General features: G+C 39.1%; 1 long non-coding RNA gene across 1 annotated transcript; it reads left to right on the forward strand.

Annotated features, from left to right (window-relative positions):
* Positions 1–5: 5 nt before the first annotated feature.
* On the forward strand, positions 6–3,780 carry LOC149767821 (uncharacterized). Its single transcript, XR_016400344.1, has 2 exons — positions 6–417; positions 3,563–3,780. It is a non-coding gene; the product is annotated as an uncharacterized LOC149767821 (long non-coding RNA).
* Positions 3,781–8,385: the final 4,605 nt, after the last annotated feature.

Raw genomic sequence — 8,385 nt, forward strand, 5'->3', positions numbered from 1 at the left:
CACCCAGTCCGTTGTACTGTTGACCTCTCAAAAGACATGGATAGTCTGGTCTCTAAAATAACCCTAACGGTTGAGCTCCGTGTCCCTTTACTTTTCCCTCGAGGGACCGTTGGTCTCTCATCTTCTCGTCGTTTCCGCTTGTCCTCGAATCCATGGCGATCAAAAACCCTAACGCTAGATAATTTAACCCAGATCCAGTGCCATCTCCTTCTATTCCTTTCCTCCCGCTAACCCTGACCTTATTGCCCAACCCAAATCTTGATTGTCCACCAAATCTCTGGGCTCTGGCCACTCCGCATTAGAGGAGGCACTGCTCTTGGATGCTCTGGCCCTATTTTTTGATCTTCCATTCCTTTCATATGAAGCTTTAGCTACTGTTTATATGCACTATAGGGGAAAAAGTTGCTTCCTTTTCAGGTACTTTCTCCTCTAATTTTGTACGTATTATAGTTATTTATGTGATCACATGGTGTTTGATTTAAGGCAAGTTTTGATCTTTTTGGAGTTATGGTACATCCAGTTTCTGAATTTAATATGGAGATCAAATCCTCTTTAAGGATTTGATTTTATCTTCAGGGATTTGATATCTGCGGGTACCAGTGTGGGCGCATGTTGAATTCCATAAAGCTATGCACTGGGTAGATCTTGGTACTAGAACCAAAAGAACCCGAATAATATTTTTTTGGCTAGACTTTTAGTGTTAGAACCTGGATTGTTACAAATGGTAGCAGAGCGAAAATATTAAGGTTTAAACAAGAAAATATGTGAAGACTTGTGTGGGCATGTGTTTAGTCCTACGTCACCTGCACACTGAGTAGATTTTGGGTACTTATACAAAATATCAAGAAACTCAAATAATATCTTCTGGCTATCCTTTTTAGTTGTGATAATATCTTTCTGAAATATTAGTTGCCTATTTTTGTTCATTACTTAGTTGTTCGTTTTGTGCTTAGAATTTTTCCATAGAAAGGATACTTATAGATAGATTGGTACTGGAGATAGCTATTTTGTTTTTTTGAGCTGATTTTGTATTAAGAGAGCGTCATAAACAGCAACATGTCATTGAATGAAACACCTATATTTGAATTTTTTTAGCAAAACGTGCATTAGAATTTAAAAGGTCTGATAATGGATTAAAAAAGTGGCGTGAATTGTTCAATACTGTTCATTAAGATCGACAGGCAACAATTCAATAAAAACCCAACTTGCAAAGCAATGGTGATTGTTCATCAACAGTAAGCAGGGTATGCATTCAGTCCTTAGTGACGGCTTCTATATAGAAATGTGTTATAGTCTTTCCAAAAAGTTGTTTAAGATGACAATAAAAATTCAGAAGTTTCCTTCCGAAAGAAAGCAAGATTGGTGTCCAAAGAACATTCTGCTGATATCGGATCAAATTATCTAGCAGCAAATATGATAACAGAGCATAGGCTAATAGTTTTCAATGCATCCAAGAAGAAAAGGGTAAAGGACTCTTTCAGATGTCTAGGACTGACTGATGGTTTTACAAGGGAAAAAGGGGTTGGATTATCTTTCTGAGTATAATTGTTGAAGAAGGGTATGCATGCTGAAACATTGTACCAGATTATATGGTGAAACCAAAGTAACATAAGAGAAATTCTTCGAATTAAAGGAAGAAAATTTGATGGTGGAACATTAAAGTTCACGAGGCAGTTAAGGCCAGAACATATAGTTGGAGGCAATAAAGCTAGTATACTGGTTAAATTTTGCAGCCCATGATTTATAGGCTTTATGAATTAAGATATGATCAGTTGGTGTTTTTTAATGTTTTAAAATCACCCCTCAACCTGAAATTCGCTAAGAAGTGGTGCCTATTCCTAACCCAAGTCAACTTTGGGCAAGAGAGGTCCTTACCAGGGAAAATAGAAGGCTAGTTGGAGAGTAGAACTTCCATTTTCATAGGTTCTGTAGCTTAAGTTCATGCAAGTAGGGAGAAGATCATGCAAATGGAATTCCCATCAACAACAACTAAGTAGTCTGACAGTCATGAGCCAGAACCAGAAGGCCTGCCAGGAAAGTATCCATCTCTTCATTGACCACCCTTTTTCGCTTAACCACTCTCGGTTAAGCATGATTACTTCCAACTAACTGCTATTCTGTCCTTCATCTAGTAATGAATGTGGCAGCATTGACAGGAGAGCACTATCATTCTATGGCTATACTGTATCATTTTCTTACGTTCTGTCATGTTTAGTATGAAGATAAGTTCTCATGTTGATCGAGTTCTTGATGTGTTGCAAGATCTGCATCTTGATCTGCCTTAATATGTACTATTTTAAGCTGATAAACTCCAAACTTGCTAGTATTCGGAATCTAATTTGGTGAACTGCATGCTTTTGAAGGGTAGCAGTGATTTACGCTGAAAAATAAGCATAACCAGCCACAATCCTGTGGTTGCATTTGCTCCTGCTCCTTATGACAAGTAGTATAAGCAACCTAAAATCTTTCCTTGCTCCATAGAATCTTATCCCCATTCTCGAGTGCCGAAGGGTCCATATTCTAAAATTTTCATCTTGAAACATCTTGCTCGACATCCACGAGAAAATTAACTCTTTTGCATGTGGCGTCTTATAGTTTTTTCGCATGCCTGGAGCGCATCGCAAAGCATTCCTAAGATGATTTTTACATGAACTGTTGTGAATTTGCAGTTAATGTCATAGAAGAAAGGTTGGAAACAAGATACAAGGGACAATGAAGTTAAAATATAAGATCATCAGTACATCTTCCATCCCAAGTCCCAACCATTCTGTCAGTGGAGCCTTATCTGAAGCAACCAATCACAGTGGTTAAAAATTTAAGCAGATCAGAAGTTGTTGATACAATGATTTCCCATTTTGTTTAGTTGCTAACACAATGAAGCTCTCATTTTTTTTGTTCAGTTTTTAATCCTTCCATAAACATCACCCCAGGAGCAGATTAAAGACTCACCTCTCTGTCACTTGCTCTATCGGAATCAGTTCAATTTTGGAGGTGCCTTGCCAAGCAGCTTGTCTGGTGGCTGTCTTTGTGCATGCAGAAGGAAAATTCTAGTGCTTAGATTGACCTTCTAGGCTTGTGAGAGAGTAATTATTATCTTGCAAAATATAAATGGTCTTAACATCCATAAAATTGGTATATTGAACACTTCACAATTATAGACATTCACACCTGTTGTTGAATAATTACTGCATTAATAATTAAAATGCATATAACAAAGTCACAAGGCTTGAACCTATTGATTTTTCTTTGGTTTCATTATGTTTTCTATGGTTCTATCCTTTCACTTGGTTTTACTGAAGGGTGAATGTTACTGCTTTGCCGCTGTTACTTTGAACATCTATTTCTATTGATTGTTGCAAGTTTGGTATATAATTTTTGCTTTGGTCGTACTCTTTGATGCTACTAGCAATATATTGCATAGCAATGTCATATAACCATTATTTTCATTCATGCTTCCTTGCTATCATCAAGGGGACGTATTAACGTAGAAGTTCAGATGCAAAGAAGAAAAACTTTTATGTATACTTGGATTCTCACAAATTTCTATTATGTTATGCCCCAGCAACGACAACAATGATCCCAAAGCAAAGCCATTATGATTCTTGTTACTAGGGCAATCACCAAATTTTCTTCCTGTTTGAAGCTCATCTCTCTTGTGATATTTTCCTTTTAAATCCTTATGAGGTATCTTACAGAATTCTTCTGGAGTTTCACTTTAATCCCCTCCAGCACCATACTGTACAGAAATTTCTATATTCTTTGAGCTTTCTTTTTCTTGAAGTCTGCATTTTGTTATGCCAATAATTTTTTTATTTTTTTTCTAATTGTTGTCTTCTCTTAGCATTTAACACTATAGGACTTTCGTTTCCATTTGTTGTTTATTTCCCATTTCAGGTTTGTTTGTTGGAAGAGTGTGAACATAAACACACACACACACACACACACACACACACACACACACACAGATTTCAATTTGCCAATGGAGCAAGAACAATGGTGAGGAATAGACATGAAGTGCATTGTGGTTCTTCTATAAGTTGTACGAAACAGGTCATGGCCACTGAGTTGGTAGCCCAATGGGAGCGTGGCCTTACTTTCAACCAAGTGGTTCCGAGTTCGAAACGCATGGGCGTCGATTAAATTGTGGAGACTGGATGCTCCTTGCTCGTACACGGGGTCTGGAAGGGCGTATCGCTCTATTGGTAGTCTCGGTGGTGCCAGATGTAACGTACTCACACGTGGTATTCGTGCTGGAGCCCAGAGGGGTAACCGAGTCGGGCTTACGGATGGGGAGGATATAAGTAAAACTGGCCGGGGTGCCCAACACACGGTCATTTCTGCCCGCATCGAACATTCTTCTGGCAGGGTGGGGGCTGCTACGTGGGGGTGGGCTTGTCCCTTCCTCCCCCCTTCCCCTTTTTCAAAGCAAAAGAAAAAAGAAAAAAAAAAACAGGTCATGGGCCAAGTCAGTTTCAAGTCCAACTTGAAGCTATAGCCCATCAAATTGGTCCATTTTGGCTCGTGACAGCCCATTAGATTGTCCTAACTAGGGGTGATGCCATGACCAAGATTGTAGGCCCTACATTTGTAGACTGAGAAGAGCTCAAAGGTGGAAACTTCTGCTGCCGGATAACGCCATTGATGAGGCATCCTGGCAACAGTAGAAGCCCAAGAGTGTAAGGCATTGATTGATGACTCTATGGGCTGTTCCACTAACTGATGTACCAATGTATCATGGAGAGAACACATGGTGGAAGTAATAAACAGTGTTGGAAGAAAGTTTACAAATCCATGCAGAAGATCAAAGGTATGTAACGATTGATGTTGGAGTTGCTTTTTCCACATACAATTAGATTGCCTGATGTCCCTAGTCGTGTTAAAATTTGTGGATCCTGCAATCTATCTCCTGAAGTGTATCAGTTGGCCTTGAGAGAGAGAACTAAATAAATAAATATTCTTACAAAAGTTTTTAAGCTACAGGAGTACAGAAATGAAGATATTTGGAGTAGATGAGACAAAGGTGGAGATGGTGGGAGCAATTCGGATGCATGAGCCATTCACATAAAACCGGACCAATCAGGAGTGGGGTTGTCAAGTAAATGATAAGAACTCCCATGCTTTCGACGCTGCAATTGTTCATGTGGATTTTATCATAGGCTTTGGCTCTTTGTCCTGTTGAGGAAAAATGTGTTCTGGAGATGTCAACGAGTCTTAATTCGATTTGATATGGAGCATATTAGATCTTCTTTTGGTATATAACATAGTTACACATTAAAAATTGAAATCCTTTATTTCATGACGCCTATCTCTGCCCGTCCCTTTCCCTATGGCCCCGCTGACTCCCTCATCCCCCGCCCTTCAGCCCACGGCCGGAGGGGCGACCTATGCTTCGCCTCCGCCGCCGTCCGCTAGATGGACATCTTCGAGGCCCTTGCATTGATAACTGCTACCGGCTCACCGTCATTGCCGATTGTGGCCTACACGCAGCAATAGAACGACTGCTTTCAGGCGGAGTACTCAACGTTGGCGGGGGATGTGGAGCCTGATATCCCGTGGGCCACCGAAGCGCTCGACTACCTCTCCGAGGCTGCTCTCTAGATCGGGAATAGGCGGTCGGAGACGCCGTTCCGCAAGAACCCCTACGAGAACATCTACGCGGTAATCACCGGAGGCAAACACTTGCTCCTCCCCCCACCCCACCAACATCCATCGCCTGTTAGTCTACCATTGTCAGGCTACCTCCTACTCCAACCACCACCATCATCAACATTACCTACTCTCTACTATATAACTTGTTTGGCCTAGCATTTCAGTCAATCTCTCGATGATTAATTGAGGTCGCCGATGGGGTATATTAAATTATAATTATGCTTTAGTTATAAATCTTTTCCCTTCCAAATGGTAATGTTATAATCCATTAGGTACCATTTTAACAAATTTGAAAGTCACAAAAGTCACGTGCGGTCGTGTGACACTAAAAAGGTAAACCGCGTCGAGCTTTGTTAATCTAATTACTTAATTTCATATGTGATGAAAAGAATATTGGTCATCCTGATTTTGGATTGTTCCGATCTCTTTCACCTCAGAATTGGGCGACGTGCCTTCTAGTTGGTCAAGTTTAGAAATAATGTCAGAAATCATTGAAGGAACTGCACTTATGATCTCGAGGACAGGCTATCTAGCTCGATCATGAATACGCAATCAATGTAATGAACATCGTTGGGAGTTGTTACCAAGTAATTACTATGCCTCTCATCGAATAAGGTAACGAATATTCACCCCATCTTATATATAGAGGTGAACGGAGGATCCTCAGGTAAGCTGTCTCAAGCTCCCACTTTAGCTCTCTCTTTCTTTTATTGTTGCTTTAAATCTTTAGTGACTTAAGCATCAGAGATTCTCCGTCGAAAACCTTCAGACAAGACTTTTTTGCATATCATGTTTATCCTCCAAAGTCGCAACACAAAATCTGCAACGTCCTGTTAGCTGGCCTACTTTCTATCTTGGTTTTGACCGACTTCAGTATACCTCGGGCAGCAATCTACCTAAAGTCAAATTTTAGCAGCAATAACATAATTTTTCAAAATTGTTAACTAAATTGCTGCATCTCGAACTCTACTGACTCGATCCGTAGCAATCTAAAAGCTGATGGTACAAAAATATATTTTTTTGCTTTCTCTTCATTATCCAAAAAGCAGTCCAGAAGGCACAGGGATCTTTTGAACGGTGGCTTCACTGTACTAAAGATTTACAAAGGGAAAATATTTTAAATTCTCAAATGTGAAATGCAAGCTAACAAAATTTTTTATGAGCTGTAGCATCGGTGGATAAGCCTACAACTCACCAACCACACTTCCCTATCTATAATATTTATTGATACAAAATTTGTTAAACACGAGAAAAAATCCAAAATGTTTTTCATATGTATATATGTGTATTTTTCTATCAATCTATCTATTATCTTTCCGGAGAAGTTCTCCATCATGATTTATTTTTTAAAAAAGAAAAAAAGGGTAAAATTAGGTTGTTGAAAATTCTTTGAGTTATGGATCACGAAAGCTCTATTAAGATTTATATATATATATATATATATATATATATCATGTTCGGTTTGGAGATTAGTTTTTTTTTAATAAAAGCAATGAATCCATTCTTGATTTTGCTGAATTTTGTTCTGCTTGGAATAACTATAGGATAGAGGGTTTTCTTGTTCATATGGAAAAAGATTATAATTTTATGAATAAAGTTGTTCCAGCCTTCTCCACCCCTCCCTTCTTTTAGGAAACTTATTTCACGAATAAAGGCTTATCTTAGGCCCTATTTTTACTCCATTTCTGTACTTAAGCTCCTATATTTATTATTTAGTTGTTTGTAGCGCTTTCAAAAACAAATAGTTATGAGATAATGGGGAGGATATCTTTTTAATAAAATTTATTTTTTTGAGATTTTATGAACTATTTATTTTTATAAAATCAATTTTATGTAAAATAATTAAATAAATATTTTTATTAATTATATTCCTTCTCTCCCTTATATATATATATATATATATATATATATATATATATATATATATATATTCATTCTCATTAGAACTAGGGTTTGTTAGGCTTCATCATTATTTTTATATTTCTATTATGTATAAATTAGCGAAATGCCATAGATATTTTTTTGGGGTAGTATTTGCACAAAAAATTTATTATATCTTGCTTTTATATATTTTTATATTTTTAAAAATTAATTGAAAATACAAGGGAATTTGATATGTTATCACTTATAAAAACTATACCCTTGGGCATATTCGTACGTTTGGAGAATTGTTCAGAAGAATCCTTTAATTTTAGGTTCTTACAGGGGAGTAAAAAAAAAAAAAGAGGTTGGGGGGTTCGGATTCGGAGGAGCGGCGCATGCCCCAATTGGAAAGCAGCCGTGTGGAGCCCACAGAGAAGCCTAGATAAACGAGACCTAGGGAAGTTGACCGTAGCAATGACGGCATCCGTGGGGGCCACCCGTGGAGAGGCTGTCTCCTTGGGTTGTGGGGGTCGGCACAACTGGGTCCGCGTTCTGGGTCTAGGTCCCGGTCCCACTTGCGATGGCGACAGGTCCTCGGTCGGCGCGGGGTCCTCGTCGCATCGGATTCAATAAAGATTTTGTCGCGTAGCGGGTAAGGCTTCCCGCCTGGTCGGCCGGTCGGTCGGTCAGAGGAGAGCCATTTGCATGCGCCGCCTCGGATCACTCACCACCCCATCTCTCTCCTCATTCTCTCGCTCACCACCCCATGCCTCTCTCTCTCTCTCTCTCTCTCTCTCTCTCTCTCTCTCTCTCTCTCTCTATTTGGTTGCTAATGCTAATATAATACTTATGTTTGGTTGACCATCCACTTTC

Source organism: Phoenix dactylifera, chromosome 4 (genome assembly GCF_051530095.1).
Source record: "Phoenix dactylifera cultivar Ajwa chromosome 4, Ajwa_hap1_PhDact_Kaust_v1.1, whole genome shotgun sequence".
In the NCBI taxonomy this organism is placed as follows: Eukaryota; Viridiplantae; Streptophyta; class Magnoliopsida; order Arecales; family Arecaceae; genus Phoenix; species Phoenix dactylifera.